The sequence below is a fragment of the Ursus arctos genome, unplaced genomic scaffold, assembly GCF_023065955.2.
Source record: "Ursus arctos isolate Adak ecotype North America unplaced genomic scaffold, UrsArc2.0 scaffold_18, whole genome shotgun sequence".
NCBI lineage: Eukaryota > Metazoa > Chordata > Mammalia > Carnivora > Ursidae > Ursus > Ursus arctos.
Window position 1 is genome coordinate 38,510,738 of NW_026622852.1, and position 17,828 is coordinate 38,528,565.

General features: G+C 45.1%; 1 protein-coding gene and 1 pseudogene across 12 annotated transcripts in view; one reads left to right on the plus strand and one right to left on the minus strand.

Moving 5' to 3' along the window:
* Positions 1-17,828, plus strand: part of PALM2AKAP2 (PALM2 and AKAP2 fusion) — a 564,113-nt gene that overhangs the window by 493,557 nt on the left and 52,728 nt on the right. The window contains exon 2 of one of the 12 annotated variants that reach the window (XM_057313656.1): positions 3,044-3,136. The exons of the other annotated variants lie outside the window; for them this stretch is intronic. The gene's annotated coding sequence lies outside the window, so the exon portion shown is untranslated. The remainder of the gene's footprint in view (positions 1-3,043; positions 3,137-17,828) is intronic. 12 annotated transcript variants of the gene reach the window in all.
* Positions 15,907-16,057, minus strand: LOC113260666 (U4 spliceosomal RNA; annotated as a pseudogene).

Genomic DNA, 17,828 nt, shown 5'->3' on the forward strand with positions numbered 1-17,828 from the left:
TGCACACAGTAAACCCCTTTTTGCTTACAGTATTCCATACGGGTTTGGACCAATGCATGTAGTTGCAGATTTGTTTCCACGGTCAAGATACAGAACAATTCAGTTATCCCACAAACATATTTTGTTTCGAATTTCTGTTGGCGTGTTTGGGTATCTAGTTTACTCTTGTGAAGGTGAAGCCAAACCATTTTGTAACAAATAACGCAACAGCGTCTGACATCTTCCACCTGAAAGTTGACTGATATGTTAGAAGTAAGGTCTAATTTGCTGATTCTTTTCTCAAAGAGTCATAAATGGCTCTAATCTGCCATCTGATTGCACCATCTGATTAGTTGTTTCTTCATATTATAATAGTGGGTTAGAACGGCATAATGCTTGGTACAATATATTAAAAAATAACTGAAAAAATTTGTAATAAATACTGTAATTAGTAAAAGTAATGTACTAAAAATGAAAAAAAATGTTAATTTGGGGGGGAGGTTAGGTGTGTATTTTTATGTAAATTTAGTTCTGGGGTTTTAAGGAAATTGAAATGCTGCTAGAAGCAAGGACTGCATAACTCAAACTAGCTTATGAAGGGGAATTTGTTGGCTCAAATCACTGAAAGGTACAGGGGTAGGCTTCAGGCATAGCAGAATCCAGGGGTTTAAATGATATCATCAGTGTCCCTTTCCCCCCATTCAGCTGTGTTTTCCTCTGTTGGCTCCTTTCTTGGTTGGCTCTTTTCCTTTTGGGACCAATATGACTGACTGAGAGCAGCTCCAGGCTTTCATCCCATTTTCTCAATTCCTTCCGTTCCTTGGAATGGAATCTCTCATTGGCTCTGCTTGGTTCTCTTGCGCCTTGTGGCGCTGGAAGACAGGGAGGGGGTGCGGTGTAGTGTGTCTTCTTGAGCTTGGGTCACATGCTCAACCCTGGAGCGGCTGCCAGCACCTGCCATAGGACAGAAGGGTGTAGTGGTAGAAGGTGAATTGGGGGACAGGTGTGTCCTGGGGGAAATTAAGGGAAATTGAGGGACAGGTATGTCAGATAGGCCAAGACAACACATGTCCTCTACAGAGACATTCAGGCCATGTAGTCAGTTGTGTGTGTGTGTGTGTGTGTGTGTATATATATATATATATATATATTTTTTTTTTTTTTTTTAGTCATCTTTATAAACATCTACTCAATTCTAGAGTAGAGTCTAGAGTAGATGTCTGACGTCTGGACATCCGACCAGAAGGTTGGACTGACCTTCCAAACCAGTTAAAAAAAAAAAAAAAAGTGTTCAGGATTGATTTTTTTTTTTTTTTTTTTTTTTGTGAGTGGGGACTTGATTTTACTGGATGGGAGATGTAATCATTTTGGAAAAGAATACTGGAACTTGAGTGACTGTGGGACTGTGCTAAGTTAGGTTGATGGGACATGAGGAAAATCGGTCCTGTGCCTATCAATGAGTAGGGAACCTAGCATCTGAGGAAAAAGCCAGGGGAAAAAAAGATTGGCAACTGACTGTAAACTGAACCCAGAGTAGCATTGCTGAAAGCGGAGGAATAGTGTTTCGGATAGAAATGCTGTTAGGGACATTTGAGGAGAATTCATGACTGTTAAAGATAGGCATGGTTGGTCTAATCAGATGAAGTGTGATTGCTTCCAGAATAAAGTCCAGATTCTAAAACATGGTGTTTGTGACCTACGCTGGCCTAACTCTCGCCTTGCCTCTCCCCCTGGTTGCCTTGCCTGTGTTAACACCTCGTCCCCGAATGGTGGGCGCTCGCATAGAGTTCAAGCTCGATAAATCTTTGTCGAATACATTTAATCCTCATGCTTTAGTTGAGGGTCTTGGAGAAAATTACTCCAAAGACCCCTTCCAAATCTGTGCATTTTCTGTAAAATAACAGTGATTGCAAAGACTCATCAAGAGCTATGCCTGTCTTCTTGTCAAACAGATGTGTATCTGGGGCCATTATAATCATTAATGTTAATGACGTAGGTTGTAATGCCAATGTTCAAACCCTGTAGCACGAGAAATAAAATCTATACGGCACTTTTTTCAGGATTAATAGACATGAAACTTTTGGAGAAATATAGCTGAACAATTTTTACTTCTACGGATGAGATCATTTTATGAGTTCTTAGAATAATAATTCTAATATGGTTTGGATCCTGGGGCATAGATAGGCCTGGTAGGGAGGCGCATTGCAAACTGATAGAAGCATTAACTTTATACCATCCCACTGCATAAGTTGGCCAGTTCGGCAGTCACTGCTCTGAGCTGGTGTGTTTTGGGTGCTGGGGACACGAAGGTGGCTAAGACAGGATCTCAGTCTCTGAGAGGCTTGCTCTCTGTTTTTTGTTTTGTTTTGCTTTGTAATTGTGATAAAATAGACATGGCATAAAATTTTACCATTTTAAACATTTTTAAGTGCAAAATTCATTAGTATCAAGTACATTCACAATGTTACACAACCATCACCACGATCTACTTCCAGAACTTGTTCGTCATCCCAAATAGAGTCATACAATAGTTGTCCTTTCCTCTCTGGCTACATGCGTGCAGCATAATGTTTTCAGAATTCCTCTATACTGTAGCATGTGTCAGAATTCCATTTCTTTTCTTGGCAGAATACTATTCTTGTGTATGTGTGGCGGGGGGGGGGGGGTACCACATTCTGTTTATCCATCCATCCACTAATGGACTCTGGGATTTTTTTCTACCTTTTGACTACTGTGAATAGTGCTACTGTGAACGTCAATGTACAGCTACATGTTTGGGTCCTTGCTTTCAATTCTTTTCGACATGTACCTAGGCTCCTGTCCAATTTTACATCTTGCGTGGTGAACTGGGTGGCCTGGCACATCCTTCCGTTGCTTCTGGCAAAGACGTATGCTGTTGTGTCCCTTCGTTTCTGACTATTATGCTTTTTTCCCATCATATGTACGTGGGGATCTGGGTGGGTGAAATTTGATGAGAGAGAAAAGAAAAATCAGAAAGTAACAATTCTGAGAGCGGAAATAATGAATCTTGATTATTCCGACTGCTGGACTTTTTTCTTCTCAGGCCAAGCATGAGTGGCTGCCTCTTCCCGTGGGTCAAGGGGCTGCCAGGAATTCTAGAAAATCCTCTCCTCAGGGAGATCTCTCTGAAAACCATGTAAGTAAGGGACGCTGTCTAGATGGGTCATCCTGAATACAGCAGGGTGGATGCCTCTTTAGTTATTAAATACTGCAGACCGAGAGGACCCTGGTGGTCTTGGTTTGCAGGATCTTTCTAGCTGTGAGTTCCGTGGGGGAGAGTGCAGGGGGAGGCCTGCTTTTAACTTGAGCCGCTCGTGTTTGGGTTGGTGGCATGGCTTAGAAATGGAAGGGAGCCAGCCCTCCCTTCAGCCACCCCAGCGCACCCCCCCCCCCGCCCAGTTTCCTTTTTACCCTGGGATTTCATATGGACCCTGAGCTATGAAAGCAGATCACATATGGCCTGCTGTCAAGCATGAGAATAGCCTTTTTGTTCTTGGGGAACTGCACCAAGCAAGCGGGAGAGGAGGAAGAAATCTTTTTTTTTTTTTTTTAGCATGAAAATACATTACTGTAATTCTTCCATTACCCCCTCCCCACTTTGCTTCTTTACCCTGGGCTGAATCACATTTGGCCATAGCAATAAAAACGTGGTGGCTGTTAAGTCTTGAGCTCCTGGAGTAGGATCCCCGGGACTGGCTCCTTACCCTCTGGCTGGCTGGGGCTGGGTGTGGGGTTGAACTAGCGCGTCTCTAAATCTTCCCCTCCCCCCACCCCCGCCGCCAGCTTAAATGCACAACACTATGCAGTCAAACCCCCGATCAGTGAGCCTGTGACATCTGGAGGCACAAGTTCGAATCTGATTTCCAGTAAGAGTGGAGTAGGCTGGGCAGTTTCATGCTACTTCTGTGCATGGAGGGTGAGGTGGTTCTTCTTGGTTTATCTGGACTGATTCGTTCTTACTTCTCCCAAAACCAACCTGTAGCATTAGTGCCAGTTTCAGGTCCAAGGGCCTCTGGCACTGGTTGGAGATGGCTGATTGGATCTCATTAATAACCAGCCCCCCCCCCCCCCCCCCCCCCCGCCCAGGCACCTGGCTCTTCCTTTCAGCCAGCCTCAGTGGAGACTTACAGGGGGTTCATGTATAATACATAGCAGGCAATGTTTTTTCCTGACTGACTAGCCAGTCATTTATGAAGATACCACTCTGTGTCAGCTGCTGGGGACCCCAAAATGAGTCAGGTGCTCCCCGCACCTCAAGGGCCATACAGCTAGCGGTCTTCCTACTACTTCTTGGGAAAGAGACATTTTGGTCCAGGACAGCAAATTTGTCATAAACATGAAAAGGCAGTCTGTTGATATTTTATTTTTCATGCATAGCATGAATGATGTGTTCAGTAAGGAACATCACTCTGTCCGACTCTTAATAGAATCAAAGAATTTCAAACTGAGTGAGAATGCTCGTTCTGTATCTGGACTGCCTGGGTCCAGATCTCAATTGACTTTTCTGTAAAATGGGGATAATACTAGTACTCATTTCATACATTTGTAAGGAGGATTAATTTGAATTAATTCACAAAAAAGTATTCAGAATAAAACCTGGCATTGAGAGCCAGGTTACCTTTAAAATACCGATTCACTCATTCTTCAAAAAATGACAAGTGGATATGGCTGCATAAGTCTGTGAATATTCTAAAAACCACTGGATTGTATACTTAAAAAGAGTGAATTTTCTGGTATGTGAATTGTATGTCAATGTAGCTGTTATAAAAAAAGAAAAAGAATGGGGCACCTGTGTGGCTCAGTCGGTTAAGCGTCTGATTCTTGATTTTGGCTCAGGTGACGATCTCGGGGTCATGAGATCAATCCCCAGGTCCGGCTCCATGCTCAGCAGGGAGTCTGCTTTGAGAGTCTCTCTCTCTGCCTCTGCCCCCCCGCCCAAATAAATCTTTAAAAAAAAATAGAAAATTAATTATCTATCATGTGCTGAGCACTGCCTTTTAAAAACTGACAGGTAAGTGACTTGCTCAAGGTGCATGAATGCAGAGATGGTTCTAGAGCTCAAGGCCCCCTGGGGCACAAGCCAGGCTCTTTGCAAACTGTGAGAATAAAATGAAGATTACAATTCAGATGGGAAGCTGAGGTCTAACCAGACTTTAAGAAAGAATAGTGGTAATACCTAAGAACCTTAGCTTTCTACTTTTACCAGCTGTTTCCAGCACTTCACTTCCCTGCCATGCACCTCTGTGTTTTCAAGACTTCAGACAAATATATTGCAAATACTTACTTAAATACACAATGGAAAATATGACAACATTCTCCCCATCCCAGATCGAGATACAGGTGGATATTTTTTAGTTAGGTTTTCCAGTTGAGTTATTGCTTTCAATTCCCCAACTTTGACATTTAGGAATTAGAGCTTTCTGAAGGAAAGAAAGAAAAAAAGAAAGAGAGGAAGAAAGGAAGAGAGAAAGGGAAGGGAGGGAGGGAAGAAAGGAAAAAAGAAAAGAAAAGAAATAACTTCCTATTACAAGACAAGGGTAGTATTTAAAAATCACCCCTTCTTACCACCACTACCAAAAACTAGTAATAACAAATTTTGTCCTCATGGTGAAGATCTCACTGATTCTTGAGATTTCCTAGCTAAGTCTAAAGAATCTAGAATACATAAGAAGAGAGACGTGTTTTAAGAACAAAATGGCATTGTTTCTCCCTGCTGGATCCATTCATATAGTCATAGAAACTATTTTAGATCCAGAGTTGCCTGAAGCCTTGGGCTCCCATCAGCCTCCTGCTTTTTTGCTGCCATATGCTTTGTTCTGGGGTTTCTTCCTTCTCTTGGCATCTGGTATTCAGGATAAGGGAAAAGGACTTCCCCTGGGCTAGTGAAATCACTACCAGGGAAAAATGGCTCGTATTTCCAGGCCTCTATGAATGAGATGTTTCTCTGAGCGTTCTGAGCAACTGTCTCGTGGAAGGAAACATAAGAAGGTACAAGCTTGCAGCTCATCCATTTCCCCAAGACGAACGTGCAGTACTTCTTGCTTCAGCGGCGCAGACACCACGGCTTTTCCTAGCAGATGGACAGCATTACCTCACTGCTGTTTCATGAATAGGTTTGCCCCGCGGGGTGGAATTGTGGCGGAGGCCGTTATGAAATCTCATTTGCTTTGCATGAATCCGTTCAGGAGTCCCGAGAAAACAAAATCTGAAAAAATGAAAAATGATCAAATAGGACTGTAACTTAGAGCTCCCCGTGTAAATCAGATTTGCCCTGAAACTGCTCTGACTTGGCAGGTAATAATCATAGTAATTTTGCACTTTTGTGATGGAGAGGGTTTTTAATCGAATTCCATTTCTTGTGAGTAGGAACAAAACCAGTTGTAAACAACTTTTGAGGCTCCCCTCCCTTCTCTTTTTTTTTTTTTCCCTAGGACGGTAGCATCTGGGGCATATAATTTAGCTCTGAAAGCAGATAGCTGGAGGGCAATGGGGAGGGGGAGGGGATGGTAAGAAGACACTCCTTCAGTTCACGCGCACAGCATGCTTGAGCATTTTATCAAGAAAGGTGCTCAGCACCGGGTGATAGATTCCCTTCATCACACAACCTTAGGCTCTTTCTAAACCTGACTTATCAAGGGTTAGACATTGGACCTCAACCTAAGCTGAGGTCTGAAAGGGCAGGCTGGGTAGCACTGGGCCCACAGAGAGAGGGAGAGTGCAGTGCTGTTCTTCTAGAATGGAGAGACAGTGGTGGAGAAGGTGATGCAGCGGCGGCCCCCTGACCACCTGGGGGGAAGCCGATCACTGTCCACTTATCCCAGTGTTTGTCCATGGCCCTCGTGTCCCCACAGTCACATGGAGGAAGTTGAGGCAGCTTATCCTAAGACTCTGTGGAGTCATTTAATAAAAAATGGGTTCAGGTTCTGCTTCGGGTAATGAGGTGATTTCCCCCAAAGACCCCTGTCTACATGGGCTGGGGTGGGGGTCCTGGGAAAGGCCATTAGAAATGGGCGGCTTACTTTTTCCCTCCTCTACGGTGTCCTAGATAGGAAGCCCCTTGCGCTTAAGAGAGGCAGAGGACCCTGTCATCTGGCTTCTGTTCTGCACACACCCCAAGTTGGCTCCCTGGCCCCTTGAAGCCCACAAGGGCACTCTTGCAAAAAAGGGAGTTGTTTTTAGATTTTGTGTCAAGGAACATTTTTAGAAGTCCTTCTGAAGAACTACAGGGATTCCTGCGATGCTTTCATGCTGGGCCCGTGACAAGATCATGCGAGGTTGGTCCAAGCCCTCCTCAGTCTTGGGAGAAGTGGATTCTCCAAGCGCACTTGAGGGCGCTGGTCTGAGGACTTACCCGGAGGCCAGAGGCCTCTGCTAAGCGAACCCGGGGTGGCTTCTGGAGGGGAGTACCTGGAGGAGGTCCCATGAAGCCAAGTCATGATGCCTCCTGACCGCCACAAGATGTTCCATCAGACTTCTCCCAGAAATCTAGAGTAGAAGAAATATGACCAGGGATTATGAAGAACATTTCCTCAGAGTTGAAGCTTTTGAGTGCTAACAAACCTCGATCATGTTGCTAAGGTCCATAATGTGCCGCTGTGGCTTTCTAGTGGATATTGGCCCCCTTTCTGTCAAATTAGGGATCAAACCTTGCTAGAACAGAAATCTTAAAAAGCAAGGCATGCGGGTTGCAGGGTTGGCCCTGGGAGTTTTGCCAGCGTGTTCCGGCTCTTGCATTTTCTCTTTCCCGAAGGCCCCAGGGCCAAGGCTGTGTGCCCAGCATCTGGGTCCCCTACTCCTCTCACTGTGTCGAGAACATTTGCTGGGAGCGAATCGCTCTCTGAATGTGCTTGAAAGACAGAGGGTAGGAGGACAGGACAGTGCCTCCCAGGGGCCGGACCAGGACCGGCGATGGAGGCGGCTCCCAGGGCTCACATTTTCACTCGGCCGCTTCGGGGTGAGAACCACCGCTGCCTTTCCCTGCCTGAAATCCTGGGGCAGCTGTTGCTGCCGTTCCCACCGGCCTCCCCAGAGAGAGAACGCAGCTGACTTCTGGGCCTCCCCGAAATCATCCACAGCTGCTCACATGCTTTTAGTAGGAGAATAAAGAAAGCCGTGTCAGCGGAGGTTAATCTGGAGAAAGAAGTTTCCTTTTCATGGTTCCCTTTCCTTTTGGATGTGATGTACGACCCTCTTGCTAGGCAGCCTGGCAGATCGCTGGCCCCAGGGATCTGGGCGGGGGGGGGATTCTTTTCCAGATTATCCCTACTACCTCAACCTTCCTACCACAGTGACATTTCCTGCGTGCTGGGCTCCCTCTGGGCACGTTACATACATGGTCTCCTTTGGCACAGCGTTACTCCAAGGACCGTATGCCCATCCCATGTTCAAATAAGGACACTGAGGCTCAGAGAGATCCAGCAGCTTGTCCCACAGCGAGCAGGTGGCAGAACCAGGATCCAAAACCAGTTTTGTTTGATACTGGGTTCGACTCTCTTCCTACCCCTGCAGGGGGCATTTTGCTTCGTATCAGCACTGAGAGTGTCCTAACTGCTAATCGAACACCCTCCAAAAGCAGGAATATCCTCATTAGCAGAGGAATGCCTAAAGCAATCAGGCTTGCCTCTGTATTCTAGACAGTAGTCACTGAACTGTTAGACACAACATGCTTGGAAATAATGCAGGGATTTATTACTATGTATTAGAGTATAAGCTTTATCGAGCAGAGAGTGAATTTTCCACCCACTGTTATTGGCATCACATATTTTTTGTTCGTGTTATCTCCAGGGCTGGATTTAGAAAGATTAACGTAAGAAAAAAAAGATGTGCAGAAGTAAATAAATTATTTCAGGCTTGTCTTCAGATTTCCTGCTTACGAAATTAAAATCCCGAAGTCCTTGGACCACCGCCTCTAGGAGGCCCGGGGCCCCACGGGCACTGCCAGGATTTCATTCCCTGATCAGATTCCTGGCCTTGTCAAGGGGTAGCGGGAGCAGCAGGCCAGTGTCAGGACAGAAAACCAAGACTGGCTAAGCGAATGGTATGTCCTGCCCCACCATGCCTCCACGCTTTAATCCCTCCAATGGCGCTTTGGTCTCAGATGCTCTCAAAATTAAGACCGGAATCCTACGTGGTCTGGTCCCATCCACCCCTCCAGACATCTTTTCCTCCATGAGTGCCTTACCCCATCCCGGTGCAGGGGAGAGGAAAAAAGGCTTTTTCCTCTATCCATCTTAGATTTCTTGTCTAGGGGCTGTCAAATTAGACTGACCAAAGAGAGTAACGAGAGGAAAACAAACCGGGGTTCATTAATGCACGTGTCATGTGTGCGTATGCGTCTGCCTGGGGATACTTGGTGACGAATAACTCAAAGGGGTGGTTAGAACTTGAACTGCTCTAGCATCTTAGCAAAGAGATAGTTTTATAGTAAAGTAACAAAACAAAAGGACTTTGAATGTCTAAGGTGGCACATTGTGGGAAGGCAAACATGGGGAAACAAACGGTAGAGAAGCAAAGTGTGTTAGGGACATTCTTCTGGTGCCAAGTTTGGGCTGATGAGGGTCTAGAGTTGTCTCCAGGGATTAACTTCTGTGCCGTCTGCTAGAGAGAGGAAGGGGGACACCTTTACAGATTCATGCCCTGTTTTTAGGCAAATAGGGGGAGAGCAGAGAGCTTTTCTTTTCTTTCTTTCTTTCCTTTTTCAAAGATTTTATTTTTAAGTACTCTGTACACCCACCAGGGGGCTCGAACTCACAAACCCGAGCTCAAGAGTCGCAAGCTCCATGGACTGAGCCAGCCAGGCACCCCACGGAGAGCTTTTCTTGTATCTGCTGCATCCTGATTCCATTCACTCGAAGTAATTGAATGCCGGAGTGGCATGCTTCGGGGTGGCATATTCTCTTCCCCTTCACCAGCCACCAAAGCCACCTGCCATTTTTGTCCTTGCTTCTCTTGCTCCTAACGCAGGGCCTTTCTGGAACCTGCCTCCAGCCTGGAACAAACCTGGAGCAAGCTTCTGTCCCCCTTCATGGCTTCGTTAACGCCTTATCTTGCAGATAACAGATTATTTGTTACTTCCTCCCAGAAGCCTCCCCAGACCTCCCTGACTAGCTCACTGTTCCCCTGTTAGAGGCTGTCAAAGTACTTTCTTCCCAGGCACTTCTCACAAATGCAACTATACATGTATTTGAGATTGGGAAGTGTCTTGTTTTCCCACTATAGTCCATTTCCAGAGCGCGGCTCTGTGCCTGGTTCTCCCCATTGTGCTGGCCCCACAGCAGGTGCTCACTTGCAAGAGTGAATGAATGCATGAATCACGCGTGGAGCGAAGCCCAGCTGTTTCAGATCTGCTCACAGCAGGGACTGCAGAGTGCGCGCTAAGGTGCAGCAAGGGAAATACTGCTAAGCAGGTAAATAGCTCACATTTCTTAGCTGTGGTGTTACATTTAAAAGGAGAACTTGGGGGCGCCTTTGTGGCTCAGTCGGTTAAGCGTCTGCCTTCGGCTCAGGTCATGATCCCACATCGGACTCCTTGCTCAGTGGGGAGCTTTCATCTCCCTCTCCGTCTGCCCTCCCCCTGCTCGTGCGTGCGCGCTCTCTCTCTCTCTCTCTCACTATCTCTTTCTCCCTGTGTCAAATAAATAAATAAAATCTTTAAAAGCTAAAATAAAAATAAAATAAAAGGAGAACTTGTTGCTTCTCCCTTGGAGTTTCCAGACCTGTAGACCATTCCTGGTCTAAGTAGCCTGCGGAGGGCTCTTTGCAGGAAGAGTGAGGGGATTCCACAGATTTGGCTGTTGATAAAGCGTTGATCTTTCACCTCAGGTGGTTCTGCTCAGAAATTAGAAACTGGAGCATGGCTGCTATTTGAGCATCTTCTTTGCAGTTTTTCCTCTGGTTGGTTTTTCTACTTGTCCTTGAATTTTTATCTGAAGGGGAGATGTCCCTTATGAATCCGTGGGGCATATTCAGAACCGAGACCTCTGGGATCAGGTAGAGCTGGACCTTGTTCCCAGAGCTCCCTTGAGCAGAGCCATTATTTGCCTTATTGGCAAAAGACACATTTTAAAATTTTTATCACTTTCTTTCTTGCTCAGATGTCTCTTGACCTCATGAACATGGATCCCTGTGCGTCCCTCTCCTTTCTGACTGTGTTGGAGCCCTTGAACATCTGAAGGAATGCCAGTCACACCGTCTTGTAGGAACTACTCAAGAGTCTCCATCCCACAACAGGGAGGCCTGTTGAGTTCCCCCTGCGAAGCTCCCATATTACTGTTTGTCGTTTGGACCCTCAGTCCTAGTCTTCCTCTTGTCTGTAATCTACATGCCGCCTGGCACGTTTGAGGAATGCTCCTTTCTTTTTTTTTTTTTTTTTAAAGGGCAAGATGTCATATTTTGAGTTCATTTCAGTCTCACACTGGATTCTGTCCAGACTTTTGTTTGGATTTCAGATGTTTAGCCCCAAACAAATTGAGATGTTAGTTGAAACAGTTCCAGATTTGGTAATGCTTAAAATTCCTCCGGGAGCACAAATCGTCCCTCACTTGAAGCTACCCTAAGTATAGTTCTTGAATCTTGAATCTCTGCATTCCTTGTAAACACTCAGGGTAAAAACAGTTAACGATTAATCTGCTTGTGTTCCGGTGACTGAGAAAAGAAGCATCCACACTTCTGAGGCCTCATCTTATCAAGTTCTGAGGGGTGGTTTTTACAGCTAATATAAGGCCTTGGTTTATCAGCTGCAATGGCTGGAAACTCCTTAGACCTGAATATTTGGGATGAGCAGAATGGACCCAGCTTAGGAATTCCAAGAAGGCAGACTCAAGATAGAGAGCTGCCAAAGCTCACAGATGTGGAATGAAACCTGTTTCTAAACCTGATGCTTCGGCTCAGTTGTAATGTGCTTAAAGCCTGGACTCACTTGAGGTTTTTATAGCTGGTTACAGTAGTTCAAACCTGGAATTACGCTTCTTTGTGTATTTATTTGCGAACTAGAATGATAGTAATTCCAAGCTATCTCGTAAGGCCATGTTGAAATCTTCAGAGCTGATTCCATCTTCTTCGTGCTGCAAAAATGCAAAATGGTAGCTGGTGTGTTATATGTGTCTTGAGACTATCTTGGCCCTTTCTCTCTAGAACTCAATCTCCCAATTGAGGTATTAGTCGACAGATTAATATACTTCCTCACGTTAGTAATATTATCTTGTAGATTATAAACTGTGTCATCCTACACAGCACCCCTGTATTATAGGAGGAGAAATAAAGATGGCGGATGATCAAGGCTAGAACCCCTTCTTGACTTTAAATTGAGGCAGGGCTCTGTATACCCTTTAACGGTTAGTCTTCTGAAGAGTTTTCGCTTCAAAAGCTTCCATATGCATGTCTCCTATGTCTTCTTTTGAGATTGGCTTGTAGTAAAGCCCTTGGGTTAATCATGCCAGAAGAGGGGGAACAGAGGGAGTTTGTGATGGAAATGATTGCATTGTAGTTCCTAGGCAACAGCAGTAGTCATTGGCAGTGCTCCCATTATAGCAGCTACATGTTTCTATTATTGCTACTTGAAATTTGGTTGCTTTGTGGCTCCTACTTCGGAACTGAATTAACTTCAATGCACTTGATGGAAGCCTCTTTTTTCCCTACAGCTTTGGGGATGTTTTATCGTTGACATTAAGGAGTATTTCTTTTCTTTTTTTTTTTCTTAAGTAAAGTCTGTCCTCAACTTGGGGCTCGAACTTGCCACCCCAAGATCAAGAGTTGCGTGCTCTAACAACTGAGCCAGCCAGGCGGCCATGGTAGTAGTTGGTTTAAGGGACTCTGGTGACTTATCCGCATGTACACACTTCCTATATATATGTCATTAAAGAAATAATCAGCAGTTAATTTTTAATGTCCATCTGGTGACTATGAATTCATATGTTTTCAAATCCCCGATATTTGACCCTATTCATCGTATCCTCCCGTTCATTGGTGCTGACCAGCAGAGCTAATGAGATGCCTAAGTCCTCCTGGGTTTCATTGCTTCTTCCTGGAGTTGGTCACACTTTTTTTTTTTTTTGCATGTGGGTGGTCATAAAATTTATCAGCAGGCAAATCCACGAGGAACTAACTCTATTACAAGTATCCTTTTAGACTTGCAAGCTACCTCAGCCAGCCATTTAATTTTGTACAATAGTCTATGTGGTTTTCATTCCAAAGCTTTTTGTGTAACTTGGTAAGCAGCCTCTGCCTGAAAGAGCAAAGCAGTCCAGGTTGTAATATACGTATTACACCCTCTCGTGCGTAAAGCTTTTATTTTCCCCTTCAGATTCTTTCTGGGAGAGCCAAACTCCCTACTCTCGTTTTTCACAATAGAATTACACAAATTATTACTTGTCACCAACAACCTTAGAGATTTTGGAAAATATCAAGTGGTTACATCTGCATACCTTTGCAGAGGAGAATACTTCTTTGACAACCATGGTTTGGTTTTCTTGACGAGGAGAACCTGGGGTTCATCAGGTTCGTTTTTTCTGAGGTGGAGACCCCACACGGGGTCTTAGCAGGGTCACAACTCTGACCCCCCGGACGATGAGATTTTGTGACTAAAGTCTGCATTGACCACAAAGGAGACCAGAAGTCCAGAGAGCTGGGTTCTCAGTTGCCTGGCAGGAGGAAGAGTCAAACCCTGGGGCGCCTGGGTGGCGTAGTCAGTTAAACGTCTGACTTTTGGTTTCTGCTCAGATTGTGATCTCAGGGTTGTGAGATTGAGCCCTGCCTCAAGCTCCGTGCTCAGCACAGAATCTGCTTGAGATTCTCTCTCTGTCTCCATCTCTCCCTCTCCCTTTGCCTCTCCTGCTCGTGTACCCTCTCTCTCAAACAAATAAATCTTAAAAAAAGAAATAAGAAGATTCTAACCCCCCAGAGCAGCTCCTAGGGTGAGAGGTGGGGAAATGGCCTAAAAGGGAAAATAGCCCCTGTTTCTAACCACCTCAGGATCCCCCTGGGCATTATCACCGGGGGTGCGTGTAAGGCTGCAGCCTTCTCTAGGTGGGGAGAAGAGAAGGACTTGGGGGGTGTGCACTGGAGCAGTGTCACTGAGAAGACAGGTAATGGGCGCCCAGTGCTTTCTGTCCCGGCGCACGTGCTCCATGATTCCAGGTGCACCGAGGACTACTGTGCTTTCCCGGGTGCACAGCAAGATAAGAGACTGGGAGAGGGAGAGGACACCAGTCAGCAGTGGATCGGAGAGGGTTGGTAGACAAAGGCTTGTGTTGCTTTGTGTGTGTGCACAAGCGTGTGTGTGCATCGACATCCATCAACAGTCCAGAAATTGGATTGCCATTCAGTTCTCAAACAAATTGCTTGTTTATGAAACTGAAAGCTGCTATCTCCTTTAGGAAATACTCCATTCCAGCAGTTAGCCCCGAGGGTTAAAGCGCCTTGCTCTCTGCTGTCGGCTTTGCTCGGTTCCCAAACAATACTTTGATGTGCAAGGCTCTCCTAATGGAAGATAAGTCATCAATTAACCCAACTGGAAGGTTAAGCCGAAAACAGATTTTTCAAGGAAGGGATTATCTCCGAGTTAACCACTGATTGACGTTATCTATCTGGGATATATTCTTATGGAAAGGCTTCATCTCGGCCTAGGCAGAGGGTGGGGAGGGTGAAGTAGTCTAGTTATTTAGTTTGTTTTGAAAGTCACTCTAGAAATTGGATCTGTCACCTGAGCCTGGGATGGAGATGACCCTAATTTCCTTTCCAAATAAATTACCATTTTAATTCCTTCAGAAACGGGTCCTTATACTATTAAGTTGCTAGGGGTTTTGTTTTTATTTATTTATTTTTACAAACGTGAGCAGAACCATCTATTTTTAGAGGAATATTAACAATATTGTGAATTTAAGCACAATGCAGATGAAGCAAATCTGTAATTGTGTGCTTGAGATTTTCAGATACCTTAAAATAGTGACAAACTCGTGCTAATTTACAGCTTTTCAGGAAAACATAAATTTCATAAATTGAGCTATTTCACTGTTACTTTTTTAGTATGCCTTCTGTTTTCTAGTATGTTTAGGAAACCAAAAGGGGGCTATTAAAATATATATTGCCAAAAACGTAGAAAGCAGAATAGGGTCGTTCTTCTACCACCCGACTACAATCAATACTTTATTTTCTTCTAGTCTTTTTTTTTTTTTTTTTTTAAGATTTTATTTATTTATTTGACAGAGATAGAGACAGCCAGCGAGAGAGGGAACACAAGCAGGGGGAGTGGGAGAGGAAGAAGCAGGCTCATAGCGGAGGAGCCTGATGTGGGGCTCGATCCCATAACGCCGGGATCACGCCCTGAGCCGAAGGCAGATGCTTAACCGCTGTGCCACCCAGGCGCCCCTTCTTCTAGTCTTTTTTCCCCTATGTTTGCTACAAAATGTAACCGTTCTACCTAGCTATTTCCTAGCTCATCGGCCTCATAGAATGTTTCAGAAATTATGCCCATGTTCCTTAATGTTCTTAATGGGTACAGGCTTTCTTTTGGGGGGGATGAAAATTTTTAGAAATAGTGGTAATATTACATTGTGTGTGTAATTAATGCCACCACACGGTGCAGTTAAGATGATAAAAAAGGCAACTTTTATGTCATATATGTGTGTGTGTGTGTGTGTGTGTATGTTTTCCCACTGTTAAAAAAACAAAGTTCAGGGGCGCCTGGGTAGCACAGCGGTTAAGCGTCTGCCTTCAGCTCAGGGCGTGATCCCGGCGTTCTGGGATCGAGCCCCACATCAGGCTCCTCCGCTGGGAGCCTGCTTCTTCCTCTCCCACTCCCTCTGCTTGTGTTCCCTCTCTCGCTGGCTGTGTCTCTCTGTCAAATAAATCAATAAATTCTTTAAAAAAAAAAAAAAAAGTTCAACTGAGTAAATTTGAGGGTCTCATTGGCTTTATTAAACAATTCCTGAAATAGGCAGCATCCCATCTAACAAGTAGAGGGGAACTCCAAGGAGGTGTAAAAAATGGAAGACTTTTCAATTAGCAATAATCGCGCCTCGGATAAACCTCATTGGCTACGATACTGCCACTGCGCAAAGCTTAGAAGACTTTTATAGGAAGAAGGAGGATGGGGCAAGAAAGTTTTTAGCAAAAGAGAAGACAGGATTATTCCAGGCAAGCTCACCCTTAGGGAGAAGGGCTGGGGCTGTATTAGGTAGATGACCTTATCTTCCTTTGGGGGGCATGAAGAGAGCCCATGTGACAGATGATCTCATTGGTGCTTATCAGAAAATTCCAGATTGACAGGTTAAGATTTCTGGGGGAGATTGAAACTGCAATTAGGTTAGGTATTAAGCCCTGGTTTGGTGACTTGGCCTGGCTCCAGTGATGCCATCTGGGGCCTCTGGTTTTCTTTTTAACACCACATTGAAAAAAAGGTGTATAAAAACTGTGCCCCCAGATTGTTTGCTTTCTTTTCTCTTTTGAGAAGCAGAGCATTGACGGATTTCAGAGTTATAACGCTGGGAGAAAATGTTAGTGTGGAGTTTATTTTCCACGAGATTCAAAAACCAAAACTTTTTAATACTATTTAGGCTTCGCACTAAGCCTAAAATTTAAGAGGAGAATTTTCAGCAGTGGAGTGGCATGTTATTGACACCTCGGAAACCTCGGAGACGTCATGTTTCAGGCTGAGGTCATTATAGCCCCTCCAGGAACACAACAGCCTCCTCGGGATGTCCTCTCCCCAGGGAAGGACGGCAGCCATGATGGATGATGGCCCTTGACTGATAATGACAGATGAATAACATTTCCAACTAAATTTCCAGCTCCCAAACATGAGTGAGGCCAGACCCTGCCGGCAGGGAGCTCCAACAGTAACTGGGTAAGTCCTCGAGAAGGACTTCCAAGTGTGAAAGAACGATTCATTCTGCCAAGGTGTTTCTGCACCAGGAGACTTCGATCGCAGGGAAGCAGGTTTGACCTGGGCCCTGCAGAAAAGCTGAGTGAGAGAGAGGGGGCACCAGTGAAGAAAACAGATCAGATCTGGAAAGGGTGGCAGGCCCTTCATTCCAGATTCAGGACTATCTTTTAAAAAAAAAAAAAAAAGTCCAGGTGACATTTATTGAGGGCCCTACTGGGGACCATGTCTTGCTTCTTTCAGTTCCTTGTACAGCACCCGAGTCAGGGCTTAGGGAGTTACGGACCCTCTGGGAATGTCTGTGCCACACTTTGGTAGCAGAAAGGAAAATCCAGAGCAAACCACAGCGGCACTGCTGATCTCAAGCCTCCATTGGGGTGGCCAGGGGTCAGATCATAGACCGGTGTGTCTTTCCAGACCACACGCCTGACTCCTTTGCCCCTGGGACCTCTGGTGCCAGATGTGGCAGATGTGGTGCATTTATGTTCCTGAATTCTTAAATATCGCAAAGATGGGTCCGGGCTTGCAAACAGAAGGGCAAGCGGGTATGTGAATCTAATTGGATCAAGGTTTTAAACATCTCATACTCTCGCTCAGGGTATTGTTTTGTGTTCATATCCCCACTTTGAAATTAACTGGCCCCAATACCTTGTTAAATATGAATTCGTGAAATCAAGAAGTGATCTTAAAGAATGTTTTCCACGACGAGTTCAACCACAGTACTGACAAGAAAATGCGCTAACTTCCGTGTTTCGGCACCGCACAGTAACATTGAGGGAGGCTGACATAGTGGGGAGCTGACAAACCCCTTGTTTGCGCTGCACTCTTTGCAGGTAAAGTCTTGCCCCCTCCTTTTTCCATTCCCCTAATGGCCAAACACCTTGCCATGTTGAGATGCCGGAGTTTTAACCATCTGTGCCAATTCTGAGTTTCAGCATGTCATCACCGATGC